Below are 19,264 nucleotides of genomic sequence, written 5' to 3'. Positions count from 1 at the left end.
CTAAGGTGATGCCTTTGATGAGTGAGGAAAGGTGGTCTTTTGAGGTGGAAGTCATGCAACATAAGCCAGGAGCTTTTTGTTCTTTCTTCTTCCTTCTGTTCATCTCTTTGCTGGCAGGTTATACTAGTCTGATAGCCTTAGGGGATTCAGTGATGCTAGGGATCTCATGTTTCTTCTTTCCTACTGATTTTTCTGTCATTTGGACAAATATGCTGTCTTTTGTTGTTTATGCTTCCTTTTTTCCCTCCAACTTCATCAATATATAGAAATCCAAGAGAAAAAAAACCCTGGTAAAAAGGGCAATTTGTGAAATACTAATCTATCTAATTATCTTTTTAGCAAATAATAGAAGTATGACTGATTTCTAAGAAAAATCCTTAGGTTAGAAATATTTAAATAAAGACATTCCCTAAAAAATGGAGAAAAACAATCCTGCTTTTTTCATAGAAATCTTAACATTTCTGACTGTCCATGTTAGAACTTGATGAGAAACAATCCCAAATGCTGAAATGAATTCTAGACCAATTAAAGCTTTAGGCTAGAGAATATAAAGATGTCTTAAAGTTTTTTACACTTCTATTATAGTGGGATAAATAAATAAAAAAATTAAATAACAAACAACCAGAATGACATAGTAATCACTCTATCCTTATCAAAAGTTTGAATTCTGGTGAAGAGGGATTTTTTGGGGGGAGGTGGAACATTCTGCCCACAAATAATCCATTAACCTTTAACATCCGCCAGCACTGGGTATACTATAGAAAAAGAGTATCATGCACGTGGTTTAGAAATGGCACTCCTTACTGAGTTATCAATATTCTTATTGTTCCTAATACTCTTAATTTTCAGGAGAAGATGGAGATGAGCCTTAATGTAAGGTCTAGACTGCAAAGGCTAAATCCTGTTTTCATTAAAGTTTTTTAAACCAGAAGTGTCTCTGCAGAAGTCAGTGGGATTATTAAATTTATGTCACCATAATTAGGAACAGATGTTGGCCAGTGATCTCTAATGCTCCAAATACCTAAGGTGTGGCAATTGGTAATCACTGAGCAGTATCTCTGAAGAAGGCACACAATAACTTTTCAGTGGAGGGCACAGAGGTACTCAATAAAGCAACAGTGAAATCAAATGACCTTTCAATCCGTTTATGGGAGACTTTGTCATCTCTGGTTTGAGGCAGCTGGAACAACGAGTAAGAAAACTTAATCTATATCCCAGAGAGTCTTCATTGCAGTGAAATCCAAAAATACACACAGGCTCCTCAGCTGTCACGGTCCTGTTTGTTTTCCCTTTATAAGTCTGAGCACTTGAGGAGCTTATATTTTTTGTGTGCTCTGGGTGGGCTCTCATCAGCCCTTCCCCAGAGAAGGATTTGTCTGTAATCCACTACAAGCAGTCCATGAGCAAAGATATAAAATGGATAAGGATTAGCATGATAATGATAATAATTTCTGTTGTACTGCAAATAAAGCTCATCAGTGGTTTACATGCTTGGCTGCTTGCCTTAGTGGAATAAAATCCCAACAGTATCCACCATCCTGTCTTTCTACAAGAACCAGTGGGCCACATAACTGAAAAAACCCCACTAACTGTCCTAGTCATACCTTGTCGTCACCAAGGTAAGGTATCATCTCCTAAGTTTTAGTGATGTTATGGGGGTGGATTGATGGGATGAAGGTTTTGAGCCTTAGGAGCCTCTAACCAGATAGATCCCATATAGAAGGTCCAATCCTGTAATGACAGATTGAGTGACATGGGGACCTCAGTGCTTCATTTTTTAGCCCCTCAGAGGGGCAGGGGGAAAGTCTAACTCTACAGGGGCTCAGATGCACTCAGAAACTTCATTAAGGCAAGACACAACTGCGTGCCAGATAATCCCTGGTCACAGTGTCCCTGTGTGTGCTCTTGAGCTGTGGGACAAACAGTTTGGTCTGTGCCAGTTTGTCTGTCACCGGCAGAGGAAGGCACTGGCATAGATGCTCATCAAACACTCTTGGGCATCCTGCTCACTCCCAAGACAAGGGGTGCTAAATGTTAGTGTCTGCCTTGGTCTGGTTCCCCAGCTGGTGTAGCACTACTGAAGCTGAGGGAGTCAGACTTCAGGAGAGCATAAGCTGGCACCAATCCACTGAAACAAGTGAAGCCACCACAAATGCTGCTATCAACCTATAATTTGTCTCCTGTCAGCTTTCCCTAGGTTTGACTCAAATTACTGCTCCAGAGGAGAAATGACCCTGTTTTCCAGTCTGTATAGCTATCCAATCTTTGGTTATGGATTTCAGTTGCTCCTGGAAGGGTGCAGTTCAGCCCTTGCACGTGATCACACCAATCACGTGCACCAGAAATTCTGCTTAATCCAATAAAGGGCCCTAAGGCAGGGGGGAGAGAAGAGGATGGCACTCTGAAAGGATGTAATTAAAGCTTTAATAACAAATATGCTAGATTGAAGAGGGGTGGAGGAAAAGAAGCTTCTGCTAAGATTTTTTGTGTAGAGAACTGTTTTAAATTATCTACTGCCAGTGTTTTCCTAGCTGTGTGAGATGTCTCACTACTGGCATGCATGCCATGCTACAACAGATATTTAACACACAATGTAATATACTATGGAAAATGTTTTATATCAAATACTGGCACACTAGTACAGGAATATTAAATGCCTTCTCATGCTTCATCATGTAAATCCTTTAGTTTATGTTGCTGCCAACATTGAAGAAAATTATACTACTAAAGTGACTATGAAGATTTGTGAACACCAGGTCTATGGGTTTGGTCCTGTCTCAGATGGGTCAAGCATTTCCACTGTCTTCATCAGCTTGAAAAAAATATTTCATTGTCTGAAGGGGGTCCCTAGCATGGTTTTTTATCTGAGGCTCAGTCTAAGCTTTCCTGTGCTCAGATTCATTAAACCCAGGGGCTTAGAAATATCAGCAGATTCAGGGAATGTAATTCCTGTCCATAAATAGCTTTGTGCCTCCTTTGCATAGGAAACAGTTAAAAGGACTGGTTTCTGAAGAGAAAAATGTTCCATTTAATAATTGATTTTTTTTTTTACATCAAAAGTACTGGCTAAGGCATTGAGCCACCAGTAACAACATCAGTGGTTTGCATTTTAAAGAGCTGCCATAGAAAAAACATGAAGAGTTAACCTAGTAATAAAAGTTTCACAGCACATGCAGCTTAAATTATTCACTGGGACACAAAACTGTAACCATAAATTACAATCCTACGAATGATTGAGGGTTTCTAATAGGCACAATGTAAAAAGAATCACTTTGCAAAAACGAGCCATTGTCCAACTAATTAAATCTCTCTGAAAGGTTCTAATATCCGACTCTGAACTCCCTCATCTCTGCAGGTGTCTTTGCAAGTTAATGTTGGCTGCCAAAACTGGAAAGGCTTGAGCCGATATTCATGTCTGTTGCTTGTTACTCATAGCAAGCCCAGGGAAATCCTTTTGGGTAGGAGCCTCTTTTCCCAGGCTGGAGCAGAAGGCAGGAGCACAGAGTGGCTGGACTCAGGTCAACACAACCCCCAGGTGGCCCTCAGTGCTGCAGAGGTCTGTCTCAAGCTGGGGTGGACCTCCATGAAAACAGCTGCTTATTCCACTGACTAAAATAGGAAAGGGATTCATCTCAAGAAAACAGTGAGTTTGCCCAACAGGGCTCTCAAGGGAGTCTGACGAGTCCTAGACTTCTGCCATTCTGGGATTTACTCCTCACATGGAGCTGGAAGTGGGTTTTGTGGGAGAAGGAAAGCTGCAGATTGGCAATAACCCTCACATAGCTGCCTGAGAGCAGAATTCCTACATTCAAGTCACCCAGGAAAAAACCTTAAACTTAAAATATAGAGGCTGACAGGAAACAGAAATTGTTCAGTAGGTTAGAATGAAACAACAAATAATAGACAAGGCACAGGGTATGTATAACAGCTTCCAGCTATCAAGACCCAGAAAGATTAGGAATATCATACGAGAAAAAAGAGAAATAGGCACTTTCTGCTTAGGCTTAGTAATCTTAGGTCTGAGCTGGTGCCGCAAAATGGAAGGTAATACAGAAAAGTGACTTTAAGAACACTGGGGGGAAATTCACTCCAAAAGGATAGGTTTTTTAGCATTTTCAGTGTTGAATAATGTCTACTCTTGTGATGCTTGCTGTATTGTATTGCTGTATTATAAAGCTTTACTGCTTGCACTCATGTGATTTTGAATGATCTCCCATTTTATTTGAAATAAAGAAGATCTGTTGCTAGCTTCCATGTCTGTGGCAAATAATTGTGACTTCAAAACCCACATAAAACTCTGGGAAAGTAATTTAAAGACCTAGGAGTTCATTTTATCACAAGCTTTTGGATCCTGACTGAGAACTTGGTTCTGGCAATTCAGAGACAGGTTTTACAAGGAGAACTGGTGCTATCGGAAGCCTTCAGTTGAGAACTTGTGCATTACCTGCGGCCATGAACATATAACAACTTTTAAGCATTTAGCCCTTAATGGCATTTAAACCCTCAAATCAGGTGCCTGTGTTCACTGCGCAGCCTGTGGGGAGAGATACATCCTGTCAGTTCATGGAGATGGGGCATGCTGGTGAGAGCTTGTAGAAATGCCTGTCTGAGCTGCAATCTGTATGCAATCCTGCTATGGTAGCTGGGTATGGCACTTGAGTGAATAAACCCTGTTTCTTCAGCAGAATCGAATAGTAGAGGTTCAGTGCTATGCTAGGACACTTAGCATGGGCTTGTCCCACTGTCAGCTTAAGCCATGAGCCTGGGGGAGTCAACATGAGTCCCAGGAGCACAAGGAGGGTCCCAGACCCCTCAAAAGTGACACCCTATATGGCATGGCACTGAAAGCCAGCAGATGTGTATCTTGAAGCTCAAAGGAGTCAGTCTATTCTGTTGCACTGGGGTACATTCATGATTTGGCCAGTCTGGGGAGCTGACACTTCTGTGGCCCTGATGAAAGTCCCTACTACGCTTTGCATCTATTGCCCTAGAACATGAATGGGTGAAGCTTGAAGTGATAAGGGCATGACCAAAATTTCCTGCGGCCCTGACTCAATCACAAAAAACTGCAAACAAATCCAAACCCTAAAAAAAATTCATTAAAAGAAAGACTATAATTCATTGCTCTATAAAAAAAATGCCAAAATAAAAACAAACAGAAGAAGAACGGGCTTATAAACTGACCCTGCCAAGCCCACTGCTTCCTTCCATCCTGCTATGGTTTCAATCACTCAGTGGCTTTACCAATGGCAGTTTACTGTGAGTGGTCCTCATTTGGCCCCTGTCAGCATGATGCTGTGATCTGCCATGGCAACTTTTTGCCCAGACAGTCACAGTTTAGGCAGGTGACATGCATCTATTAATAGCTGCTCTTCAATGGAAAAATGTTAAGCCATCCTAAGTATTGGTGCTGTTATGACTTTTGCACATAGGTGTTAATGCACTGTCCCTTTGGAGAGGCATGAGGACCTTTGCTGTGAATGTGCTTGTAGGTAGATCTCTATCCTCCCAGCCAACCAGAGCTAACACACAAGATAAACTGCTCTTGTCTGAAAAAGAACAATACCATAAATAAATAATCAGATAAAACCTGAGATGGGTTCTAAATCTGTCCATGAAGCATTTTTTGGGTATTTAAGCATTTTTATGGCATGTTGGGAAAGTTTGCTCTTCAAAAACTGCTTTGATATAAATCTTAGTGCCTAATAAACAGCCTCACCCACAGCTCTGTTCTTTAATGAAGCAGATAGAGGCTGTTTCAAGTGTCAGCACTTGGAAATTTGTGACTGTGATATCAGGAATAATGTGTCCCTCTTGTTTGAAAGAGCAGTTTCCTTGATGAGGTGGGAGGTGAGCAGCTGAGCAGCTGAGCCACATGGCTTGGGGGGCTCTGACCTGGTCTGGTGCTGAGAAGTCCTCTGTGTGTGTGTATGTATGTGAGGAACCTGAAATAATGTTATTTACATGTCATAGGAATGTTATAGGCGTGGTGATCTCAGATGAAGTAGTGTTAATAATTTCAGTGGATGATAAAATAGCCCAGGTGGTGGAAAAACAGGTTCTTTGGGGAAATAAGGGTTGTTTACTAAGGCGGATGTATGGAAGGGATATAGCCTGATGAGCAGTCATCCCCAAGCAGCATGGGGGTGGCAGCATGGGGGTGGCATCCCCAAGCAGCATGGCAGCTGAGGAGCTGAGGGAGTATGGAGAGCCTGGGAGTACATAGGTGAGGACCTAGGTGGGTGAAAGTATGACCTAGACAACTGTTTGGGATGTGGTCCTGGGGAAAACAGGGCAAAAGCAGTGGGGTTTATGGAGCATTAACCTTAAGTGTGTGGGATAGAGATCCTGGGGCAGTTTGAGGCAGCTGTGGGTGTGAGCATGGTGTCTGGAGGGCAATCCTTAAGGGCCACAAGCAGCAGCTGGAGCAGGGCACATGTGGCAGGGCCATGGGGCACTGGCTCAGGCCCTGGCAGAGAACAGGGGCTGAATTTGAGGTTGTGTGGGGTGATTGATATGGGATAATCACAATGAAGAAGTAAATAGTGGTCCTGGGGTCTTGCTCATGGCACAGAGGTGTTGGATCATGGGAGCCACTTAGCAGGATGGTGTGAGCCATGTCTGAGGGCTGGGATATTTCCTTGTCAGGGGATTGAGGGCTGATCCTGATCTGCATAAGAAAACCTTGTGTTTTCAGTTATATCATTCTTTAATTCAGGAAAGTGGGAGGCACTGGTACTCAGCTTCATTCCCATTCATCCTGTGTCTGTGTGTAAAAGACTCTGCCATTCTTGCTTCATAAATTCCATGATAGTCTTCAACTCCTTGCCAACAGCCAAAAAGTTATCTGCTGAATCAAGGTTTCTGCATGGAAACTTCAGGGAAAGAGAGGGAACAACATAACATTTCTCACTGAAATGGCCTGCCAATTCTGAGCAGCCAATTGAAAAGGAAACATCAAGACAGAGAACTGCTTAGTCCAGAGCTGGATAGGAGAGGCTGAGAAAGTAATTCCCCCCCCCGGACTCTCTTCCCCAGGCTTGCTTTTGTGCTGGCTTTGTTCCAATATCTCCCTTTAATGTTAATATAGACAATGAAAGCAGGCAGTCTAAGAAGGCTCCTTTAATGTACTACTTCAAGTACCCCCAGAGTGTAGTACAGATGGTATTAGTGTGGTTACTTGCTTTGCAGCTGCAGTGGAAGATTTTGACTTCTTTACACCACACCGAAGTTCAGGTCAGCTCTGCTGAAGCATACAGTAATGTGGCATGGGCTAATGCTGGCATCTGCTGCTCCTTCCAATTCTCATACCCCGTACTCAGAAGGGAGGTTCCAGGGAGCTGTGGGTCGGGACAGAACTAGGAACATGGGAGCAGGAAAATCAGACCAGCTTTAGGAGAGGCGAGGTTGGTCTCTGGATGTGCTGGTACCTAGGGTATCAGGAAAAAAGGAATGGGGGTGGTAGGAGTTCAAATAAGACCTCCACTGCTGGGAAAAGCATAAGAAAGCCCATTCTGATGCTTAAATTAGTTGGTTCCTTTCCCTCTCCCCCTTCTTTCAGAACAAGCCCATTCCTTTCTTGCCTTGCAGTCTTTCTGTCACAGCCTTCCCATTCAGGTGAAACAAGAAGAAAGATTTTTCTCTTAAAATTCAGCAGCAGTGTCAAGGCTTAGCTCCTGGCAGAATAAAAAGTGCCAGACAGTGGCAGGGCAGACATCTTAAAGAAATCATACTGTTTCTGGAATTGTAAAAGTGCTGCAGACAGCTCTGTATAGAAGGAGATAAAATGTATGCCCAGGAAAGGCACTGGCTGTACCACAGTAGTGCATGCACATCACTGCCTGATGCTGGACAGAGACACACGGGCAATCTATGTGGCTCCGTCCCGCTGTTCCCATTTTCCTGAGCATACAAAACCAAGGGCTGAGCCTCCAGGGACTCTTCTGATCCTGCTGCTTCCTCTGTCACTCCACTCCAGGCTTCAGGGGACCATAATGACAAGTATCATGCAGTTCTTGGGCAGCAACTGTTGTTATGATACTGTCTGCTAATACCCTCTCCATTGCCCATCAGACACTGTACTAAATCTGCTTCAATGTTGATTGCCTGTTACCAGCTATTTCTTTTTTGTAGAGTGCAAACGGAGAGCATTTGGCCAGCACTTGGGTGACTTTTTAAATACTCTCAGTAGAATAAAACTGGGCTTGGAGTTTCCTGAAGGAAGAGATCTTTGTGTTGCAAAGGTGTGGACCCATGTCCTCAAAAAACCTCATCATCCTGTTGAGTAAAAAATTATGGATAAATAAAACAATGGGCTGATTCCCATCTCCTGGTCATCCACAGGGCAGTAATGAAGTCAGGGGACTTCAGCTGGTTTATCTTACCTGTAGATCTATTCCAAATTAATTTAAGAGGTTAAAATGTAAAGAGAAGTATAACCTGATAAAGAAACTGTCTATACTGCTACTGTGGCCTCTTTCATCTCCTCTCATCTACTTCACAGTTCCTGATCCCTCTTTATGCTGGGTAGATGGTGCAGAGGTCAACTATTCAATGGACCTGACTCCCATTTCTTTCTTTTACATGCTGAGGATGTGTGACTCTGCAAGGACTCTCAGGATTTATTACTGGAAGACTTAAGCTCTTTCACAATGTTTTAAATGAACCTTCTGCATCTCAGATGATGCTTGCAATATAACTTCTGTCTCCTGGAACAGTTCTGCGGAGCACTGCCTACCTCCTTGCTCCGAGTGAAGCAGAGCTCTGGCCTGAGCCGCTTTGGGTGGCTGGCAGAGATTGCACTAGCCAGGAGCTGGGGCAATGGAGAGGAGGTTCAGGCTGTAGCTACAGATCACTGAGCATATGGACTATATATGTAGACATATGTGAGGTTAATGAAGAGCGCAACTCACCTCATTTCTTCAGCACCTTCACTCTGCTACTGAAACCAGATTCCAGCCTCCCAGATTCAGGGGCTTAAAAGTGGAGCAAATGAATGCAGCGTAAAAGTGAACCGAATCTGGCCCCTGCAACCCATTGAGTCTTCCCCTTCCCAAAATTTCGGGTGGAATGAGAGGGAAGGATATGAGCCTTTTTATATCCCTCTTTGTTTGAAGGATCTGTCTTTACTGTTACACTTTTTTTTTTCTTTTTTTAAACAAAGGCAGTTATAATTAGTTATGGTGCTTTCTCATGAGGAAAAGGTTTATGAGACTGGGCTGAGCGCACTCAGGCTATGTGCTGTTGATACCTGGTCTGGGGAGAGCCCGCTTCCCTCTCGCCCCCTTGTTGTCTGTTGTGAAAGCTTCTGCCAAATGGTCTGGTACTAAATGTGCCCCATATGAGTGATCCCAGTCTCGCCAGTCTGAGTCTGTTATTTTAATGTTAGTTATTCATCAGTAGTGAACCATGCAGTTAACCTGCCAGAGACAGCACAGCTAACTGAAGATGAGGCAAGAGGTTCTTTTAATATTATTTTTCCTCCATTTGCTTTCAATACCTCTTTGCTCCTCAATGAAAGTTTTAATTACCTCTGAGAACAATAACTTTATAAAGGCCCTACCGTTTTGTCTGAAGCAGTTTGCCTAGTGATGAGCAGTGTTGTAATGTTCAGGTCTCTGAAGGAAGCTGAGGTTGGCAGGGACAGTAAATTCTTGTTACCCACTGAAACCTTGGAGTAGTAAATTTTAAAATCTATTTCCACTCTGACCAATCTGTTTTACCTCTCTGTCTGTTGTAAGTATTTCTCCCCGTTATCTGGGTGCCACACAGAGAACAGTGTAAGTAGAAATATTAATATCCATATGAAATATTTTTCGCCCTCTCTCATCACATTTTGGGTATGGATATTTCTTCTTCCCTTCATTACCTCGCCTTTCATCGTTCTCTCCTTTGCACAAGTTATAAGTCTTTCATAGGTTGTAAGACTTTAGGCATATGATGTCAAGGACAGGCTACAGAGAAAAGCTGAGCCCAGACCTTTCTGCTCAGCCCTGTCTCTCCCACATCAGCCTAGTTGTCACAGTAGTGGGTGCATTAGGAATATAGGCGTGTGCGAAATGAACAAATGGCACTCAGCTGTCGCTATAATGGCACTACTATTTATTTCACACTATTATGATAAAATGTTCCCAAACATACAGAAAACTTTTCTTGGGGAAGGCTGGTGGTAGAAATTAATAATTGAGAAATATATGTCATGTGAAGACTTGCAAGCTTCCATTTTACAGAGTTTTGAATTTGTTTTAGTTATTTTTAGAGTGCTAAAAACTGCAGGATTTTAGAATATGCTCTAGAAATTCTTTGTATTGCATTCACCAGAAATTAAAAAAAATAATCTACCAAGAGTTATGAAAACACCGAGAAATACAAATTCTTGATGACCACTTCAGTAATGATTTTGAGAGTGTGCTCAAGAATTTAATCCAACACTTCATACAAAACAGACACTGTAATAACATATTTACATTTCAGTGTGTTTGAATAAAAAAGCCATCTACCAATGAAAAACTTCTGCCGTTGCAAAAATTCTAATTAGTTCTTCTCTGCGTTTGAGAATTGGCTTGGATTAAAAAGCAGAACTACTTGTACTCCCACCCCAAGCTTGGCAGAGCTTACATAAGTTCAGAAGAGTTTAAAAAAGCATTTTTTTCTCATCACTTCTTGTTCTTTTTTAGCCTTTTCTTTTCTGTCCAGAAAGACATTGGCTCTACATCATATGATTTCCAGCTTCACTCAAGATGCCACAAGTCTCAAGATGAGTTTTATCCTCAGAAGACCTGTAGCCCATGCCTTGGCTTTTCAAGTGCTATAACTCCTCAGCTGCCTGGAGGACTTAGGTGGTCCTTTCCCATTGAAAATTAATGGGAGCTGAGTCTTCAGGTCCCTTAAGTGGATTTGAAACTTGCAGCCAAGAGATGTAGAGAAGCATCCCAGTTTGACTGTCAGGCTGAAGTTGCTTTTGTCTCACCAGCACTGCCACGACCCAACTCAATACTGCCAGGTGAAAGTCCTGCTTATGTCCTCACCCGTTTTTCCCCACCTACGTTATGCTAAGTGATGGCAGTAGAGAAATAAAGCTCTTTGCTGGCCTTTTGCAGACAGCAGGGAAGTTTCTATGGAGACGCAGGAGGATGCAGTGGATTTCTGCCATGGGCAGCTGGGGAGGACTGGGCTCGCTGGCAGGGCACAGCTCTTACCCGGTGTCATACTCAAGGGCGGCAAGCAGAAGCACTGCACAGCCAAATGCAATGCTCCAGGTCATGCTTTTCCCAATTAGCTCACCTTTGTCTTGCTTCCCCCTGCTGTAATTTTGCAGTCAAGTGGAACAACTCTGGGAGCTGGGAGTTGTTATTAACACACAGGGGTCACAGAAAATCAAAAAATCATCAGCAAAGGTGAAAAGTTTAAAATGTAGAGGTGAGTAACAGCACACAGAAGAGCTCATACTGATCTATGGGGATACAGGGAGATGATTCAGTCTTAAATGTATGTTTGGGCAATTCAAAAACTTTTGGAGAGGACATTTTCTTCTTTGTCAATGACTGTTGCTCTGATGGAGTTGGTGAAGACAAACTGCAGCTGCCCAGCTCTGCCCATTGGCCCTGGCATGAGCTCCATGCCTCCATTTCCACTGCTGTTAAGGCGGGAGCTGTCCTCCAGGCATATGAGGAGCTGGAGCAGAATATTTTTATAACATTCATGCTTGGTTTGTCTCCAAATAAACTTTTTCAGGAAAATGCCTCCCTTATGAAACATACTGCATCATCGAATTGTCATGTGATTTTGGTGCAGTACTTTTGGGGGAATACAGGAAGATAACAACCAGTTGGGTAAGAGAAAATAGATGTTTTTACCTGGGAGGAAGGCATCTGCAAACTTAAAGTGCCTCCTCAGAATCTCAGCAAAGTCCCTGTACCAGCCCATAATGGTTACATGGAGAATCTGCACAGAAAACATGCACAGGCAAAAGCATCCTTTCTGAGACACCCTCCCGCCTAAGACCTGTTCTGGGCTTCCTGAGCCAGGAGCACCGTGTTTTGACAGTTCCCACTTTTCTATTGTTGGTTGTGACTGGCTCTGGCAGGGAGTGAAGCTTAATGTGGCAGGTCTCTGCAACAGCATCCTGAATTTGAGGGCAGGAATTAAATGGTGATACTTTATCTGAGCCGTAGAGGGACTAAGCAGGAATCAAAGAGTGTTCAAGCCAGAATTCTGGCTAAAGCCAAAAGGAAGAATGTATAAAACCTTCTACAGTGATAAAGCATAATGAACGATCTATGATGAGAACCTCAGTTTGACGATTCATCTAAAGAAAAATTTTTCCCAGAAGCTAAAGGGCAGTCACTTTGTGCAGAAGACCTCAGCTTATTAAGGTATAGATATGAGGCTTTTAATCACCACTTGATACTTTCAGGATGACCCCCTAAAATAGATGAAAAACCATTTGCCACTTCTCTAGAGTAGCAATGAGTGTGGCAGAAGTGCAAAGTAAGCTGTATTTGTTGCTGTGCTTGAGCCATCATGCCCAAAAATCAGGAAAGTTTTTCCTTAAAAGTACTCTGCTGCAGTGGAAAAATAACAGTCACTTGGTTAATTCAGTGTGACATGTGTCTGCTCCCTTCCCAATTGTCATGTCATATTGTTTCAAGTTTATGAGCCAAAGGAGTCTGTCAGTATGCAGGGTCTTGTAGGGCCAGCAGGCTCGAAAGATGGCCTGTTATCTTCACGTCTCATTGCTTGAAGGTGGTGGACTTAGGCATATACTTTAACTTAATGTAGGAACACCCCTAGAGCTGTCCCCATCTCTTTTTTTCCCAGCCTTGTTCCATGTAGGGCATGTATGTTTTTGTTACCTTAAAAGACATGAAATATAACAGTAAGGTAAATAGAGTTTATTCTGAGGACCAGCAGCTTGTCCTTCGGAGGCATGTTTGCTTCCTTATGAGCTGATCCAACAGAGGAGTGGAGGCAGACTGTGAGATCAGGAAGGGTTAGAAGGTAGAAGTGGTGGTAGCACTTCACAGGCAGATAGAGGAACACGATGAGGAGTAGGGCAAGCTGTGCAATGGTAACCACAGGGGTAGGGAAGGGTCTTCAGGGCAGCAAGAAGGTTGCAGACTGTGTCTGGGTCAGTGTGGGAGATGATGGGTATAGGTGGTGGCAGGGTTTGGCAAAAGCAGGGACAAGTTAACTGTGCCAACCTGCCCTTGCAATGTGGCAGTGAGCGCCCCTGGGAGCTATGTGCTGTGCAGAAGGGAAGATCCCATGGCTGGGTGCTTTCTGTGATCTGCTGATCTTTTGGCACAGAACGTGAGTTGAAAGTAAGTCACTTTACTGCCAATACATGAGTTAACTAATGAAGATGGTGGTGGCGGGAGCAAATACTGATCTATTGTGGGTCTCTCAGAGCAAGAATGGTGCTGTACCTGCCAACTCCTGCCCTTGCACAGCTGTATCCATAGCAGTCCGCCTGTGATGTCACAGGCTACTGTACTGGCTTTCTTTTGTATAATGCAGCAGCAGGTGAAGTGGTGTAGTTTGAGAGAGGATTGCACATGCTAGAGCCAGCCTTGCATATGGGATGGCTTTTAAGGTGTCCCTTGCCGACCACACAACAGCAAGGTAGCATCCTGGTCCCTCCCATCTTGGTGCTTGCATATGTTCATATTTCTGCTCAGATCTTTTATTTTGCAACAAAAATACAATGCATTCTTTTAATTTAGCAATTGTAAGATGAATGTAAAAAACCCCCACACCAAACCCAAAAGAAGTTATGTATTTCAGCAGTACATGCAGAAATGCTGCCAATTGAGACAAGCTTGGTGTGAATCTTCACTTGGTAGGAGGTGACTGGGTCACTCAGCAAAGCAAACTGCAGACCTCATAGAATTATATAGGAGACAGAACAGGTTTTGATACCTAGGGTGGAGCCAACTTTATTCTTGAGTGATACCTGGCCAGATATTTGTCTGATTCTGCACTCATGAAATATTATTGGATTAAATAGGGCTACACTGATTTCTAACTACCAATTTAAGTCCAGTGCGTTCATCTCCATCTTGTGATCAGCTGTCTTCTGCAGAGCACAAGTAACTGGAATCATGTTAATGCCAGAGCCTACTTGTGCCTTTCACTTGGAGAAAATTTGTTAGCTGGTAAAAGCTTGGACATGACAAAGCCTAAAGTTTGCATCTGTGGAAGAAAAAGAAAAAGAATGGCCAAATGCAGGGTTTTTAGAGTTTGGGGCTTAGTTTTGGGTTTTTTTTGTGATTATGATTTAGTCTAACTTGTGATTTGTAGTTAAATGTATTTCTTTACTCAGGGAATCATATCATCAGTGTTAACCTTGGAGTTAGAAGCTTGTAATTCATTTATTTCTCTCAGGTCTGTAGTACAAGCCCTTTTGGGCTGCTACTCCTCCTTGCTGAGATGAGCTGCATGACTGTTTAGGGAAGCCAAAGAAATAGTCTATGAAATTTAGCTGAGACAGCAGACAATGTGATAAAGTATCCTGGAATTTGGCTGGGAAACCCTGTCTAAAGTGGATGTCACTGTTTCTATGTCACCATCTGCCATCCATCACTGTCTTCCGCAGTAAGCTTTCCATCTAAAATAGTGGCTGGAGTGACATTGCTAACGAGAAGCAGTCTGACACTTTTTGCCCTTGTGGGGTCAAAAGTCTGTTGGGACCAGACTCCTGAGTATGATGTGTTTTTAAAGGAATGGGAAACATGTTCAGAAGTGAGTGCTACTTTGTTGTGTATTCATCAGAGTATTTCCACGTGCACTCAAACATGGGAGTCAGATTATTTAAATGTACAATGGGAATGAAAGAAGTAGCCAGGACTTTGGTTTTGCATTGCCACAGAAGATGTCATCCCTAGCAAGATAGAAGGTGTGTCCTAACTCCAGGTCAGTACCTCTGCTGGGTGACTAAGCAAAGAATAGTACTTACTGAGTTGGCTTGTCAAGAGGGAAGAGCTGGGACATGCTTCAGAGTAAAATGAGGACAGCAGACTCTATTCTTCTCCATTGTTCGACTTTTTTTTCTTTCTTTCTTTTTTTTTTTTTTTCGGAGGCAACAGGATCTGTGACCCAGTAGTTAATTACTGCTTGTGTTGTACATGACTTTCAAACTTCTGACAGTTCCTTCATGGCTCCTTGTAGCCATCAAAATCCAACGAGGGTAAATCAATATTTGCTTTTATATCTTCAGATGCAAGAAAAGGTATCCTGAAACAACATGCAAACTATGTCTCCTTATTGATTTGTTTGCTTTTGTCTTTTGAACTGCCTAAGTTTTAAAGCATTCTTTTATTTAAAGGTACTCATTTCTAAATTCAGTAAACCCAGAATATTTCCCAGTGGGATCTCCTATTAAAGTCTATGTGTTTGGTACCACTGGTCTGTGGTTTTCTTATCAAATTAATATTTAATACTAGGCAGAAGAATAACGAAAATAAATTATCTTAATTGCTAAGGACATAAAAAAAAAAGACAAAAGAGATAGCTTTTTACGTAAGTTACTAGAGCAAAATAAGCAATTTTGTTCACAGAATAATAGAAACAAGAAATGTAAAAGGTCAGTAAGGATACCTTCTCCCTTTACCCTCATGATCAAGGCTCAGCAACTAGCAAAAAACATTTCTGTCAAATTTTCAGCAGACTAACGATATCTGTGTAGCAATGGGTGAAACTCACCCTTAGGCAGGGATTCAGCATAAGGTCTATAACCTAGCCTACGACCTACTGCTAACAGCATTTAAGCTCAGGGGAATGAGATCTCCTTTCTGTAAACCTAGTGTTTTCTCCAGTTTTTCATGGTATATCCAGGAGCATTATGTTTAATGATATTGGAAATATTCCCATCTGGAAATATTTGCTTAGGAATGCCCTCTCCCACGCAAACTACAGAGACTAAAAAGCAAATAATCATCTCGTCCCTGCATCATTAGTCTGTAAGGTGAAGGCCATTGTGCGTCACCTTGACTCAAGCAGCGAATGCAGATCTCTCCTAAGTACTTGCTTCAGTGACTGCTCTCTATTGCCTAGAGAGGCAAGCACTCCTGAGTGTCCATTTCTGAGCTCAACTTTGAGTGGGTTAAACTGTCCACAAAATCAATATATATGTATGCAAATCAGAGTTCTCTTTCCATTCATCTGCAGCTAAAATTCAACTCACCTCACTCAACTTGAAGACTGTGAAAAAACAATTCCTGACTGCCATATAGGATCCATGCTGTTTTTGAATAACAACACCTCTATGCATTCAGGAATTCAGAAAATAAAGCAAAATACTTTACATTTCCATTTTATAATGAAGTTGGCATTCTAGCAATGCATGATAGGATTAATCAAGGTGTCTGGCTTTATCTCAGTTCTTTGCAAATTTAACGCATACTTTCTAAGTGTGAAGAACCATGCATACCTCTCATTCATAAATGCTTTCTTCTTTGCTCCCAGGAGCTAAAAACCAGCCGACGACATTGCCTTGGATTTGATTTGTTTATAAAGTATTGAATTTGCAACTACTGTACCTTGTCATAAGTCTCACAATAATGCTCATTACCTGAAACTGCATGAAGAACTAACTCATTATTCTTTTCAATGTAACATTGAGGAAGAAAGCATTTCTCCACGAATACAGGATAACCTTTTCTAAGGGTCTGCCCCAGTTACACCTGCTTCTGTAACTATTTTTATGTAGCCCTATCACCTCCTTAAATAACATTAGTTGGGTTGACAGAAGTACTTCTCTGCTGATATAAGCAAAAGTACAAAACCACAAGAATATCTGTCCAAACACTGACGAAAGGACCATCAAGACCCACATCCTGTCTCTGGCAGAAATCAGTAATATGGATGCTTAACAAAAAACCAAACCAAACCAAACCAAGAAAAGGGGCAAGCATAAGTTCTTTACCCTTAGGATAGACATCCATCTCTGTGCCAGAGCATGTGGATCATTAAGTTTAATAGCAGTTTGGTGTATCAAACTTCTGTGTTTCCATCTGCCCTTTTCCCAGCCCTTTTATACCTTTGACCTCCACAAGTGTTCTGTGGCAATGAATTCCCAGTTGTACCACACACTTTGGGAAAAACATCTTTTTGTCTGTCTTAAGGCAGCATTGTACTGGTAAGGAACATCAAGTTTTCTCATTTTCTCAGGCAATGTAGCCCTATCTTCCAAACCGATTTGGTAGCTCAACATAATTTTGATTTCTATTATTTAAATTCTATCTTACATCATAAATTAAGAAAAACCCAACAGACAAACAGGCTTGTAGTAGCAATCTGGCAGAGGGTTAAAGGAAAAACTTCTTTTTCCTGGGGATCTGAGTACTATTCAGCTGTTTGGAACTAAATCTTCTGTATCACATATGGAAGTTCAAAGATGCATGGATAAAATCAAGTTCTGTGTATGCCTAGGAGATCTCTGCCCTTTCAAAATTGACGTTTGCTTTTTTGGTGAAAAAAAGAGAGTTTCTGTAAGCAGCGGTTTGTATGCATTAAGGTCCTGCTCTGTCCCTGATGCTCTGAGGATGTAACTGTCAGAATTGTTACTAACCTGATTTGGTTCCCCAGTAAAGTAACAGAAGCTTGTGCTGTTTTGTGTGCTTATTTTAAAACTGTGGAATCACCCACATCTTTGTTAGGACTGCATGAGCAGTTAAAAAAGAAACCCCAACCAAAAAACCCCAACAATTTTCTTGAATTCTGCCAAAAACCTCAAGTTCACCTTGTGCAACAAGAAAAGTTTAGTCATTTCTGATTTCACTCTGACTTGCCAATGTCTGGTCCTTCTACCTGTCAGTAGAGACCTAAATATCATGTCTTGCTAATGAAGAGAATTTGCAACAGCAGAAGTCCAGGATTGCTCACTTCAGGTTTAACCAGCAGCCTGGGGCTACTCATGTTCCAAGATACATTTGAAAAACACCATCTTGTCTTTCTGAAGGCTCTCCTTTCTCCTGGCTTTGTTGTTTCACCAGTGAGAAACCTTTCCCCAAAATACAGAAACTTACAACTTTTCCCAGAATCCGAAATATCTCCCAAGTACTGTTGTACCTCATTCTTTTGTCTGCCACTGCTTGAGCCCTCTTTTCCTATTTTTCTTTTTCCCTCTTCCTTACCTTTCTTGCCTGCTCTTTGTTTTACTCAGCCCTGCTCTCTGCTCCGATTTCTCTTAGGTAAAACTTAGGAGTAAGACCTTCATTTGATGAGAGTTGGCATGCTGCAGGGATTTATTTATTAGTATTTATTTACTTACTTATGTTTCCCTCTTTGAAAATGCCACCTCCCTACCATCTTGGCTGTACAGTGACAACCATAGACTTTGTCAGCCTGCATATGCCACCACTTAGGTGGCTAAAGCAGGAACAGGAGCTCACCCAAAATACTCATCAGGAAAGATGGAGCAGTAAAGTCCTCAGGTAAATGTGATGATCCAGAGAGAAAATACACTCCCATAATTGCAGTACTAGGATCAGGACAGCAGTGGTAGCTCCTGGATCCTTCCTGTGTCAGATTGGTAAATCACCTGTCTGCTTCTTGCAAGTTGAATGGCACTTATCCTATAACTGAATTGATTTTTGGGGCCCTGATAGCTTATTCATGGCCTGTACTGTTCCCCTTACATATGATGTGTCACAAGGAAAGACATGGCTACGCTCCCTCCAGGAGGAGCATGCTGATCAGGTATAAACAGGAGCTGTCAGATGTATCTGGTGACTAGGAGGGGACCTGCTGGGAAGTGATCTTGTTTGAATTGACAGCTATGGGCATAAGCAGGGTCAGAGCTGCCTGGCTGTGTTCCCAAAGACACCTCTTCCATCTTGGGAAAATTGAGCCACAGTGTAGAGCCTGAGCTGTATTCAGAGCAGCTATCCCACCATACATGCACACACTCTTTCAAACCTGGGTTAGATTATCACTGAGTCCAAGAGGTCCATGCTGACCTTAGCATGGGCCAAGAGGTCCTTATGACCATAGCATAATTCTGGTAAGTTTCTGGACTGATCTGCTTCGACTATTTTGCTTTGCTTGGAAGATGCTTGCAGCTTGGTCTGTCTGTAACTTGGCAGCAGGCAGACTGCCCAGCCACCTACTGCCTGCTAGTCTTTGCAAGTTCCTCATTCACAGCATGTCCTTATGTGCAAGGACAGCATCTTTTTACTAAGTAAAATGGCTCTATGTCATTTGTAATTATCTCCAAATGCTCAATAGCTTGAATATCTAGAAAAAAAGAGATTATTTTGAGGAG

Source organism: Strigops habroptila, chromosome 10, assembly GCF_004027225.2.
Source record: "Strigops habroptila isolate Jane chromosome 10, bStrHab1.2.pri, whole genome shotgun sequence".
Lineage (NCBI taxonomy): Eukaryota > Metazoa > Chordata > Aves > Psittaciformes > Psittacidae > Strigops > Strigops habroptila.
This window is presented reverse-complemented; position numbering follows the sequence as displayed.